We start from the raw sequence: 13,743 nt of genomic DNA, 5'->3' as shown, positions 1-13,743 counted from the left end.
TTTTGCCTATTTTGCCTGTATTGTTCTTCTATTATTTTATTATTTTTTTAGTAGACAGTTTTCATAATCTCATAATTGTTCTCTTTACTTCCTGTATTAACTCCATTCATTTTCTAAACTGCTTGGAAAGATACCAAACTGAAATACAGGTATGATTGTATCATTCTTTTGTTTAAAATATAATAATTCCTTTTAATTTATGGCTTAAAAGTCAACTCCATCCCTCGTGGTGTGGCTCCCACCCCGCCCCACCATTTCAACTTCTCCACAACTTGGGGAATTTTGGTATCTGGTACCTGTGGCACTTCTTGGTCCTGACTACTTTTGCACATGTTGCCTGTCTAGATCACCTGAACTCACTCTTCAGGCCTTGTGTAAATCACTCACACTGTCAGCTCACCCTGCTGTTCTCCAAATCAAGTTACTTATTTTCTTTATGACATTTAACATTTACTTATGATGCTTAGTATAATGGATAGCTATTATTTGTTAGCATATCCACCAATCCCTTTAAATTTTGACTTCTTAGAGGGCTAAAACCTTTTTCTTTGTATTCACAGTCCCTATTAGAGTACCTGGCACACAGTAGGCATAATATTAAATAGAGAGGAAACTTGTTGACAAAAGAAATAACAATCAGTATTTGGTCAGTTAACAAAAAAAGTTACGGCCCTAGTTGGTGTGACTCAGTGGATTGAGCGCTGGCCTGTGAATCAAAAGGTCACAGGTTCAGTTCCCAGTCAGGGCACAGGCCTGGGGTGTGGGCAAGGTCCCCAGGCAGGGGCATGCGAGAGTCAACTGATTGATGTTTCTCCCTCCCTTCCCCCTCTCTCTAAAAGTAAATCAATAACAATTTTCAAAAAATACTTCTTTAAAAAAAGTTATGAAAGTAGAAGGATATTAAATGATGTGTACATATTTCAAATATTTTATCCAAACATAAAACTTACACAATTTTTGGAAACCCTTTGATTCAAAGACCAGACTTCTTTCAGTATGGATCTACAGATAGGTTCATTGTTATCTTTCTCACCAAAGTCATCCACAATATTGTCTGTTATTTCCAATTTGCTTTTTTACATCGTAGTACAAACTTAGAAACACTTTTGAAGGTATTTATGTTTTATTATTCTCATTACTGTACTGTTACGATGCCCATACTGTATTCAGTGGCAGTTTTTTTTTTTTAATTACTATTTAATTATGGAATCGTCTTTGAAAAAGTTGAAAGTATCCGATTATTTTTGATAGAAACAGTTATTGTGCTTTTTCCCCATTTTACTTAAGTAACATATTATTTAATCAAGTCATGTTATTATAATAAAGTATCACTGCATAAACAGGTGTGGGTTCAAAGCCCCTACTAAGGCAGACACAGCTCAGCTGCCGGCAGCTGTGGAACTCAGCCCTGCAGGAGGGGCGGGAGCATCCGCCTGCATCAGTCAGGGTGATTTACAGAGGGGATGGCGGCCGTCGGTTAATCTGGACAGCTGGTTAAGTGGAAGTTGGTTAAAAGCTTTCTACCACGTTCCTCAGATTGATGCTAAAAGGATGGTTATCTCTATTACTTGGCATTTTGGTAACTAAAAGAGCTTAATACAAACTTGTCTGCTTTCCTGTGCATTCTGTCCTCCACAACATTTATAAAAATGTTAAATAAGACCACTTGGAGCACCTGTCTCCTGAAGTCCTCATGCTTATACGTTTCATTCGCTGTCATTTGTCTGTTGTTTTAACGATGGAAAAGTGTAGTTTTTAAAACTGGTCTTTGGTTTGTTCTGGTCTTTTCATTGCTGTCAAGCAGAGTGAGTGCTCAACCATATTCTACCATTAATTCCTGCCTGTTTTGTCCTTCAGTGTTGTTTCTTCAATTTTGGAAAAGGCTTCATTTTGAAAATTCTGTGGTTGGACATCCTGTTAGTAACTATATCCTGTATATTGCCTGGTTGTAGTTAGAATTTTACATTTGAGACGTCAATTTGCAAACTCCACCTGAGTCTTATACTGTGTGATAGTGCTAGTCAGGTGTTTGTTATATCTAGTTTAATAATTAGGTTTAGACTCTCCCTTAAAATAATCAGTGTTTGATTTAGTGCCTGCAACCTGTTTCTAAAGACAAGGTGGTATTTACAATATTCTTAATGCTTTTTTTCCTAATAAATACCAAGCAAACAATTATTTATTTTCTCTTCTCTCTTTCTTTCTCCCCCCCCCCACCCCTAATCTCTCTCATCTTAAGTACATGCTTTGCAGAAAAATCTTACTTTATGTCCAGAGGACTTTATCTTTTTAAGCAATATTTTTTATTAGCTTTGGAGCACTTTGCAAGGTTACTCTCAAATTCTTTTTTGGCAGGCCTAATTATTAGTTTGTACTTGACCTTCTAATCTTTGAGCGTTTTCCTGTATTCCTTGATAGGACTCTCATTCCAGTTTTTGAAAAGCATTGAGCTATTTATTTTTCCTCCTACCCTGTCCTCTGAGTCTCTAGCCAGGGACTGATCATTTTGATCCTTGGCAGATGTTTATCTTGGGCAATGGATAAAGTCTCTATAATGATCTTCAAAGGACCTATGGTTTATTTTCTTAAAGCGGCATGTTTCCTTTTCAGGAATAAAGCTCCATTTTTAAGAGTTGACTGGTGACCTGTTGTAGTCATCTTCCAGTGCTGGAGCGATAGTGCTCTTGGGGGTTTGGCAAGGCTGTTTCCCAGTGAGCAGCTGTCTTTGATTTTTCTTTTTTTTTAAAAAAATTATATTTTATTGATTATATTATTACTGTTGTCCCAATTTTTCCCTCTTTGGCCCGCTCCAGCCAGTACCCGCCACTCCCTCAGGCCTTCCCCACATCATTGTTCATGTCCCTGGGTCATGTGTATAAGTTCTTTGGCCACTCCATTTCCTGTACCTTATTCTACATCCCCATGGCTATTCTGTAACTCCCTATTTGTACATCTTAATCCCCTCACCTCTTTATCCATTCCCCCACACCCCCCTCCCATCTGGCAACCATCAAAATGCTCTCTGTGTCCATGATACTGCCTCTGTTCTTTTTGTTTGCTTAATTTGTTTTTTTAAAGATTTTTAAAATTTATTTTTAGAAAGAGGGGAAGGGAGGGAGAAAGAGAGGGAAAGAAACATCAATGCGTGGTTGCCTCTCACATGCCCCCTACTGGGGACATGACATGCACCCTGACTGGGAATTGAACTGGCAACAGCACTTTGGTTTGCAGGCTGGCACTCAATTCACTGACCCATACTAGCTAGGGCTGCTTAGTTTGTTTTTTGATTTAATTGTTGATATATATGTATTTATTGCCATTTTATTGTTCCTAGTTTTGATTTTGTTTTTCTTAAATAAGTCCCGTTACCATTTCATATAATGATTTGGTGATAATGAACTTGAGTTTTTTTCTTGTCTGGGAAACTCTTATTTGCCCTTTGATTCTAAATGATAGCTTTGCTGGGCAGAGCAATCTTGGCTGTAGGTCCCTGCTTTTCATGACTTTGAATATTTCTTGCTAATCCCTTCTAGCCTGCAAATCTTCACTTGAGAAATCAGCTCGCAGTCTTATGGGAACTCCCCTGTAGGTAAGTAACTGCTTTTCTCTTGTTGCTTTTAACAGTCTCTCTTTATCTTTAAACTTTGGCATTTTAATTATTACTTACTTATTAATATTATAATAATTATTATGTGTGTTAGAGTGGGCCTCTTTTTATCCGTCTTGTTTGGGACTCTCTGTGCTCCCTGGACTTGCATGTCTATTTCCTTCACCACATTAGGGAAGTGTTCATTCATTATTTTTTCAAATAGATTTCCAATTTCTTGCTCTTTCTCTTTTCCTTCTGGCACCCCCATGATGCGAATGTTTGGAGCACTTGAAGTTGTCCCAAGGGCTGCTTACACTATCCTCATTTTTTTTTGGATTCTTTTTTTTCTTCTTGTTCTGATTGGTTGTTTTTTTCTTCCTTATGTTTCAAATCACTGATTTGATTCTCAGCTTCATCCACTTTACTTTTGTTTCCCTATAACTTATTCTTTATTTCAATTAGTTTAGCCTTCTTTTCTGACTGGATCTTTTTATGGTGTTGAGGCTCTCACTAAGTTCCTTGAGCATCCTTATAAACAAGGATTTGAACTCTGCATCTGGTAGATTGCTTATCTACATTTTATTTAGATCTTTTTCTGGAGTTTTTGTATTCTTTCATTTGGGCCACTCTTCGTCTCCTCACTTTGGCAGCCTCCTTGTGATTTTTCAATGTTAGGTAAAACTCCCCTGTCTGGCACCAAGAGACATATACTCGTATTACATTGCCATTATTGTTAGTGTTTTCTTTTCACTGTCTTAATGAAAACTATGAGGCAATTATTTAAAAAGTCCTTAAAAGCAGTATCTTATAGTTTAACAATACAGGTTCTTTAGATACAATGTGTATATGAGTTGGTAATAACTATATTTCATAATAAAGGGAAATTATGGAAAAAGAAAAGCACACTAGATTATTAGAGCGAGTGGCTTAGGAAAGCAAGTGTTCAAAATATTCACCATCTGCTGTAGTAGACGTTTTGAGAATAACAGTACCGTGTGAAAACCACACGCACAGGCATCTGCATTTCCTCTTCTCAGTATTGCCTCTAGTTTCACAGTCCATATTAGACTGTGGGTATAAATGGACCATATCATGCACAATAACTCACATTCTCTATTTATGCACCTACCTGCATCCTGTAGGACTTCCAGTCTGCTACAATGTCTCCCCTCATCCTTTTACATCTTGGGCTCCAGGAAATCTTCTATGTACTGATGAGTCATTTCATCAGCTTGTTAGTGTGAAGAGTCTTTTCTATTTCACTCTGTTGCTTGCTTATATCTCATCTTGATAAAACCCTGAGAGGACCTCATCATTGCTAATTCTCACCCCTAATATAGGAGTTCCATTTAGTAAAAAGCTTGGGGAAGAACTTTAATTTTGTATAGCTAGACAGATCATTCAGAGCTTTCTATATTGTCAGCCCTGGAGCAGAAGGGAGACTGTCCCTTCAGGTCATACCCTGTGGCTGGGGTCTGAAGCCATGTTGCTCACGTACTCTCTCCACATCACTCCCACGTTGCTTTGAGAGAAGGCAGGACTTCCTCTCCATCCGTGGTTGCTGTGCATGTTCACTGCCTAACCACATTTTATGGGAAACAATCTAACACAAACAATACTAATATCCTCATTCTCAAGCTAAGAAAAAAAGTCTTCATGCAAGTGGATACCTATGGGCTCACCAAATTTCCAGGTCATTGTATAGATGTAGATGTGTCCCATTTCCTTGCAAGTCTGTAGGGACTCAATAGATGTAAGTGAAGGTCCTGGTAAATTATTACATAATATAAATTACAATAATTTTAAGATGGTTATATGACTATCTATGTCACATTTGAATTTCTCATTTTGAAAAAATATACTTTGAATACAAAACATTTATTATAAATTTAGTATATGTATATATGCTGATATGTAGGTAAGACCATATAAATCAGATGCACAGTAGTATAAAGTGTGTGCATATGAAGCAAAGTAATGACACATGAGTAAGTTGTGTGTATGAATCAGACAGTAAGTAGTATGATGCGCATGTATATATATGTTTGTGCATGTATACATATGAATTAAACACAAAATAGTATATGCTTATGAATTAGGTAGAGTGATATAAGATACAGTATATATGTGTAAATGTGTGCATGTATGTGCATGAGTCCAACGCAGTATTTAATGTAAAGATGTTTTTATATATGTGGGAATCAGCACAGAGTACTCTAATGTATGTGTGTGGGTGAGAATCAGAGGCAGGAAGTATGATATATTAGTGTGCACGTGTATGTCTGTGTATGATTCAGACACATAGTAGTATAATGTATATGTTTGTGTGTATGCAATTTATGTGAATCAGACTCAGATTAGTATAACTGGAGAAACACAGTGTAAATAAAATTTAGGTTAATTTTGAAATGATAACGCCTACATGACTTTGCATAATCACATAACCTTTGTAGAACCATTAGTAGAATGCAAGGTTTTTAGAAGATCTAACTAAGGCCCTTTAGGGTTCTGACTTTGATGGTTATTGCAATCATTATCACAGACTACTTAGTTTATTCCTTCACTGTGTGAATTAATTTTCAATGACACTTATAACCGACCTTTCAGCGTTCAGAATCTCTATTGTATCATTGTTTATTATCCTCTGCAGGAGAGAGACATAATTCTAATTTCTTGGTTATTTTTAGTGAACTATGCCCAACCTGGGCTTGGTTATAATGATTAAGAGATCTAATACTTCCCTGAGTATGGTATCAAAACCAAATTTTCTCAGTCATGGGGTTAACACAAAGAAAACATTGCAACAGTCTGTGTCTCATCTCATTAAAGCTACATGGCTGCACAATACCTATCTAAAAATGATTGAATGAGTGAAATCTTTGAAGTATTCATTGTTGTAGGCAGTACAAAGATAGTACTTGTCACATGCTAGATACTCAGCAAATAGTTGTGGAATGAAGAAATCACATGATAAAATGCATTTTGAAAATTTACTGTCGTGTATTTGCCCACTCCTTCTCAGAAAGCTTGTCTGTGACGGGTGGAGAGAGGCGGTTTCCCACCATCACGGTTGCAGAACGGCAGAGCCGTTCAGATGCAGTTGAACCTGTGACAGCCGGAGAGCAGGCCCGGGCAGGGGTGGGAGGGGAACGTCAGAGCTTCTCTCCCTTCTGGGAACGGTGATTGCGCCCCTTTTAGGGGAAGCATCTTAAACCAGTGAACCAAATTATTTCATTAGCTCTATGTCTATTGGATCATATGGGAGCTTTTTCTATGGGCATAAATCTTCTGTCCATAGGGCACTGAAGCAGTTAATCTAAATGCTCTCTTTTGGAATCAAAGTGCAGTGTAGACATAGCACTGAGTTATGATACCGGAACATCAGAAGGTCCTCCTTTTCTCTGGTCAAGAGAACTATTCTCTTGACTAGCATGTGGTAACTGTAAAAGGAAGTGAAAAACTCTATAAGGGAAAATTATAAGCATTTAAAGAAAATTTGGTAATGCAAACTCTTAACACTGTTTTTATTGCATGAAAGCGTTACCCTTAAATTTTTTTTCCCTTCAAAATCTATTTGAGCATTAATCACTGAAGCTTGCCGTGTAGGCAAGAAATGCCTTTTTAAACGCCTTTTGTCATTTTAGGCTGATTAGGTGTAACGGTAATTAAGTCCTTTTTTGATACCTTACTTCAGCCTTCTTACTTGTGGAAAAGGAGTTAATATGAGAAATGCAACTTTAAAAATTTCGTCTGATTGTCAGTTATCACAGATACTCTTCAGGAAGATATTTAGCTCTGAAATGAATGAAGTGAGAACATGTTATATAAGGTTGGTTTACCCAGCAGTTTTGATGTCCATGAAGTTTAGGCTCTGGATGCTTGGTATTGATGATAAGATTTGCCCTTTTTTTCCAGGTTTTGACATTTTTGCATTAGGTTTTTGCTGAATGTAACTTCAGAAAGGAGACTTCTTCCAGAGTCAAAACGAAACTAAATATTCATATTAGAGGGAGGTGGGGAAAGGACAAACAAGAAAGTCTTCACCATAGGGGCAGACTGCATGAGCTTTCTGCCACCTGGCCTGTTTGTGGGAACCAGCGAAGTCATCAGGCCAGAGCTATTTTAATTCACTGACACGGTGCTCCAAGGCAGCTGGAGGTGCTGTGCAGAGGGAGCTCCCAGAGAGGTTTTCAGGAGCAGAAAATTGCCCTGCCTGCCGAGCGACAGCATCACCGTGTCATACCGGCTGGGACTCCGACAACTCCAGGAAGCGTGAGGGTTTGTGTAATGGCCCAGGCAGGAGGATGGCGAAGAGGATTTCTGCTGTTCACAGGTTATCTGAAGCAATGTCTCAATATTACGTTGCCAAGACTAGCCAACAGACTAGGTTGCCATGAGTAAGGAAGATGGTGATGGTGAAAAGCCGGACATGAAACCTTTTGTTTGCATGGCAAGACAAATTCTTCTTTCTTTTTTCTTTTACTCAAAAAAGTCAGAAATGCAAAGGATGCCCTTTTGCCGACATAATCTTGTCCGAGATTCTGAGCAAAGTAAAGGAAGTGGGATGTACAGCATGTATAATTATCAGCATATTGAAAACAAATTGAAAGTCATATTGAACAGTAAATTATCTAGAACAGCCGTGCTGTAGAAGAAAATACCGTTGCACTGAATTTCCTAAACTTCTGAAAAAAAATGATCTGTCACTCGTGAACATTTTTATTTCTTTGTAAACTGCAATTAATTTTAGTTTTCTGACTATGAAATCTGCCTTGTGGGCTCTGTCACTAAAGGTCCTTGGGAAAAGCATAAATGAATATGTGATCAGAGTATCATTTACCGGATGCTGCTTTGACCACTTCCGAAACCATCCAAAAATGCACACGGAGCTTCAGCCCCTTAGAGACTTAAAAAAAGTCCGTCCACGCTTATCAACCAAATGGTGATGCATTTAGAGATGAGATACTAAGTTTTGAGCATAAAAACTTCCCTTTTTCAGCTCCACTGATGCAATATTTTAAATTCAAAAGCGAGAGGTATTCTCTGATAAGTAGCTTCCTACAATAGGGAGTGAATCAAAGCAGACACTCTTTAGCACCAGTGCACTCAGGGGTCATGACTAGGAAAGCTGCCATGATTCAGCTCGGGTTGAGCAATGGGAAGCTGAGACAGGAAACTGTCTTGTTTATTAGAAGTAGGCTAACCACAGTCTCAGACAACTGAGGAAGATTCTGCTGTCACTTTCATTCTGAATAGCAAGGCCTTGTGCGAAAAAAAAAATAGTATTTGGTATAGGTGTTGATAAGTAAACAGGAGATCTAAACCTTACAGTTCTCCTGTTTACTTCTTAAAACTTAGTTAAAAAGGTACAACTCTTGATATTTCTTATTTAGTAACAACTAAAGGTTTCACAAAGCTATATAAAGTCAAGGTATTAAAGAGTGCATAGCCTTGACTTCTGCAGTACTTTAGGAATTCGGAATAATATAACTTTAATTTCGGTGGCTGTGCACTTCAGACTACAAAAGACATTTATTCAGAGATTTCCACCAAGTGTCAGCAGGAAAAAAATACCAGAATCTCCTTGGGGTTGCTGGGAAGGTAGGGGGAGTAATCTTTTAATTATTTTATATAATTTGGCCTGTCATTTGGAACATTTCCGGTTACAGATAAAGAAACTGAAATCCAAAAGTGTCTTTCCTACCTGAAGTCTCACCATCTGGGAAGTATTATGGAAATAAGATGAATGAGTCTTATTTTGTGGGGAAAACTCAGACAAACTGAAGTATGCTTATATTAAAGGTTTTCTGGACATAATTTATTTTTTTCTCTAATACTTAGAAGATCCTGAAGGGTCATGGAATTTGGTATAATTTTTAAAAGCTGTGTTTGAAATCTAACTCCCTGCTTATTGTTGTGGGACCTTGGGCAAGTTACCTAAAATGTTTGGGTCTAAATTTCTTGATTTTAAAAATGAATTTAATACAGAACCTACCTAAAAGGATTGTTGTGACATTTTAAAAGACTAGTTCTGAAAAGCCTGGTGGTGCCTGGGATGGAGAGAGAGAGAGAGAGAGACCGCGCACGCGCGCATGCTCGGGATAAATGTGGACTGCTATTATGATGACTAATAATGTTATTTTGTTGTACAATATCTCAGTGTCCTCATTGGAAAGATCCATTTTCATTTGTGTCAAAGTTTTGGACCACACACAGTAACTCAGGGACCAAGGTCTAGGTTTAGCTGCCTGACCTCACCCCTGTCCACTGGAAAATAAGTTCCCTTCTGGTGGGCTGAAATAAGTGCTGTATCAGGAATAAAGTTTAAGAAGTTAGAGCCTGTGAGTAGAGGTCAGTGAACACTTCACACAGAGTAGATAATAGGAGTAACAATGCCAGCTTCACAAGAGCAGGTTTCATTCATGGTCATTGTGTATATTAAGATTTCCTTTCTTTGGCCCTGGCTGGTGTGGCTCAGTTGGTGGGAGTGCTGTCCCATAGACCGAAGGCTTGAGGATTTGATCCCTGGTCGGGGAGGGTATGAGAAGGGAGCCAAGTGATGTTTCCCTCTCTTTCTCCCTTCATCTCTCTCTGAAAGCAATGAAAAAATGTCTTTGGGTGGTGAGGATTTAAAAAAAATAAACTTCTTCTTTTACTTCATAACCTTGGCTGGATATGGGTATGCATTTTTTTATATGTTACTTTTGCATATATTATTTCAGTGATGACAATAAAATTATGAGATAAATTTCTTTGTAACCGTTTTAGAGATAAGGAAACGAAGGCCCTAAGAAACTTATCAAAAATTACATAGTTAAAAAGTGGTTGAATTAACACTGTTTCAGTTTTTGTTTTTCTTGTCCTTCAGTCTCGCTCTCTATTCATCTGATTTCCTTTCTTGGCCTCTGATTTTCATCCTTCATCTTTCTCTTCTCCCTTTGCCCGCTGCTCTTCCTATCTTTTCCCTCATTTCCCTTATGTATAACAAAATAACTTTTAGGAATTTGTTGTCTCTAATAATTTTTAAATTTTTATGCCAATTTTAAAAGCAGATACAGTTCCTTTTAAAAGTATCGAATCAAGCTGCAGTTTGCGGCCAGTTGATTCAGTTCACCTCCCCTGCGATAGGAAAAGTAATCCGTTATCTTGTCTGGGACATGAACGTAAGTGACTCATTGATACATATCTTGAAAATTATCTTTTTTCATTGCTAGACATTTCAACTTACACTCAGTGTTCTGGTTTTAAAAGTCATCATACTTGTTGCTATTTTGATTGCTGTAAATTTGTCTTTTTGGAGTACGAAGCCTTGCTGTAATCTGTTCATTGGGAGTTCGGTGACATGAATTAGACCCCTTCAAAGACAATGAGAGGAGGCCAGCGTTCCGCCCTGGTTCCAGGGGATGAGGCGGAGGTGGCTGTGGGCAGCTGGCGCTCAGCCCTGCTGCTTCCTCTCTCACCGTCTGCACCGGTTGCCCCGCTGCACTGTGCACCTACTCACGTGTGCCTGCAGCCCCTTTACCTTGCCTTTTTTTTTTTTAAGTTAAAAAGACCATGTTGAGTTAACTTTGTCAAGAGAAGAGAAGCTGAAAAGTTAAAAGTTCAGAAACAAAAAGCGGTTGAAATTGAATACTAGACCACTTTTTTAGACTTCTCCCTTCAGCATCCAACAACTTGAGCTTGGCCACTCATCATGGTCCGTGACCCCCTTTCTCTCTCTCTCTCTCTCTGTCTCTCTCTCTCTCGCTCGCGCTCTCTCATTAAAGGCTCCCAGCAAATTCAAAAACCAATTCTGTGCTCTTCATTTGTGCAGAGCACTACAGCTTTCTTGGCTCTCATGCCAAGACCAGTTCTGGATCTCCTTTTACTAACCCAAGGACTCATTAATATTTTCTCACTCCAAGACTTCTCCTTTCCCCCTCTCTACTGGGCCCCACAACAGAGAGGGAAATATGCAGGGTTATTTTTCCATGGAGAAGAATTTCACTCCTCTCCCCTCCCAGAGAAGGCAGACATGGCTTGTAAATATTTTCCACTTATCTTTTACACATAGAAAGAAAGCCAAAACAAATGATGGTCCTCTTGGCTTTTTCGTTGAGTAGCTTTTGGATGAGTTGGAGTTTACTGTAGCTTTAGAAATAACATACTTTAGTTTGACAATATAGTTGGGTAACACAATTTTTATTTTCACAGATTACTTTTCTGGGCCTGTTCGTAGACCAAAGTATGGCAAACACTTGGATAAATTTCACTTCTCTCCTCTGTGTAGGAAACTTCTTGTTAAGTAGAGTTCTTACCACACAAAGGGATATACTGCATAGTTTTATACCAAGTGCTATGTAAGTTGGATATCTTACTCATCACACACCATATGCAGTGTTATTAATCTTTACTATAAGTAGAATGGCAAGTGAGCAATAAAAGCATGACTTTAAGAAACTACCAACAAACATACAGAGGAAAAAAATCCTCTAACGGATGCTTCAGAAAGAAGTGACAGTCAGTGAAATTTGGGTTAAATGTATATTGCATAACTGATGTGTTGGTGTATATGCTCAGTGTGGTCCTTGGTCTTTGTTTCCAGTCACAATGTGGGCTCCACTCTTTTCTCCTCTCCCTTCACTTTCCTTCCTTCCTCCCTAGTACCTCTTAAACACTCTTCGAACATCTTCTCTGGGTGGGAGCCACTTCACTCTTGCCTCTTCATTTCCACTTTTTAGGCAGGCGTTGCATTTGCCTGTGTCTTTGGTTTGAAGCACCTCCATCTTTCCCTGAACTGGGCTGAGAATAGTCTTTGAAGAGGGTTGGCACCACTTGCATTTCTTGTCCCCGTTTCCTTGGACTCTCTTGCCCATCTCTGCAGTCCACTGTTGCTCGCGGGGTTTTAGCTCTCGTTATCTGTGACCTGCTCAGCCAGTTGCACCTCAGGCTCATTCCTGGGCCTTACCATGCGTCCTTGTATCCTGGCTCTGGGCTTGGTGCTTTATATCCCTTGCTTACTGCCCACCTGCTGCCTGTAACAATTATATTTAGGGTAAACTGATGCTGTTGTTTTCCTTCTGTCAACATTGCGTATCTGTATTCTCTATGTAAAATGGCAAACCTCTGTGGCTCTGGCCAGGTGGCCTGAGTTGGTTGGAGCATTGACCTATACACCAAAAGGTTGTGGGTTCTATCTCCCATCAGAGCACATACCTAGTTTGCAGGTTTGATTCCCGGTCAGGGTGTATATGTACAGGAGGCAACCCATTGATGTTTCTCCCTCCCTTTAGCCTTCTCTCTCTAAAATAAATAAGTAAATATATCCTTGGATGAAGATTTAAAAAAACAAAACAACTTGTAGTCATTTCTTAACTATTTCATGGGCTGAGCCACAGTGAGCTCTGCCTGCAGAGAGGTTAAGACCAGCTCAAAAGCAGAGGAGCCTTGTTATGTCACCCTGGGAAGAAGGTCCAAGGGAATGGATTGTGCCTATTGTTTGTTGCCATACTCTGGTAATGAGCGTCCTGTGGGCACAGTCATATAGAGAGCCGACCTATTGGGACGAGCATTGTTGATTTCTGTTACATCTTGTAAAGAACCAAGGAAGTACAATTTACGAGTCTCTTCAGATACTTTCATGGCAAAGTAAATGCCTTGCATTGATTTATATTATCATGGCCCATCAGCACAAGCATCGTTTTTTTTCCCCTTCTAATAAATCGTTCTGTAACTAGGGTTTTGTGTTTTAAAGACATTTAAGTGAATGAAATGGATTTGAGAATTGAAGTCTAAATTTCCAGCTAATTTGATTCTAATCTATGAAGCATTCTGGTGCAAGAGTAAAGGGCAGAATTTGACTTACCAAAATTTCAAGTTAACTTTGGTAGTTTTTGCCTAACGTTATTTTTCTGATGCTTTTTAACATTTTAGTAGTATTATCAACAGCTGGTACCCTGGGACTTCAGAAGGTTTAGTCACTGTTGCACATCCTGCTGGATGCTCTTGAGCAAGGAATTGAACTTCTCTTTGCTTTAATTTCCCTATCCAGAGATGTTAATTATTGTAATTATTCCCATTTTCTTCATAGGGATGTCATGCAGCTCTACTGTGATGTTTTGGAATAAATGTCATGTGTACAATAAAAAAATGGAACTTTATTATTTTTTTCAAAT

At 38.7% G+C, this 13,743-nt stretch overlaps 1 protein-coding gene across 6 annotated transcripts in view; it reads left to right on the top strand.

The window, feature by feature from the left end:
• Positions 1-13,743, top strand: part of KLF12 (KLF transcription factor 12) — a 418,858-nt gene that overhangs the window by 63,245 nt on the left and 341,870 nt on the right. The window lies entirely within an intron of this gene.

This window comes from Pteronotus mesoamericanus, unplaced genomic scaffold (genome assembly GCF_021234165.1).
Source record: "Pteronotus mesoamericanus isolate MK-2021 breed Mesoamerican mustached bat unplaced genomic scaffold, CSHL_Meso_final contig_94, whole genome shotgun sequence".
Taxonomy (NCBI): domain Eukaryota; kingdom Metazoa; phylum Chordata; class Mammalia; order Chiroptera; family Mormoopidae; genus Pteronotus; species Pteronotus mesoamericanus.
The sequence above is the reverse complement of the archived record's forward strand: the minus strand, read 5'-3'. Positions and strand labels throughout refer to the sequence as shown.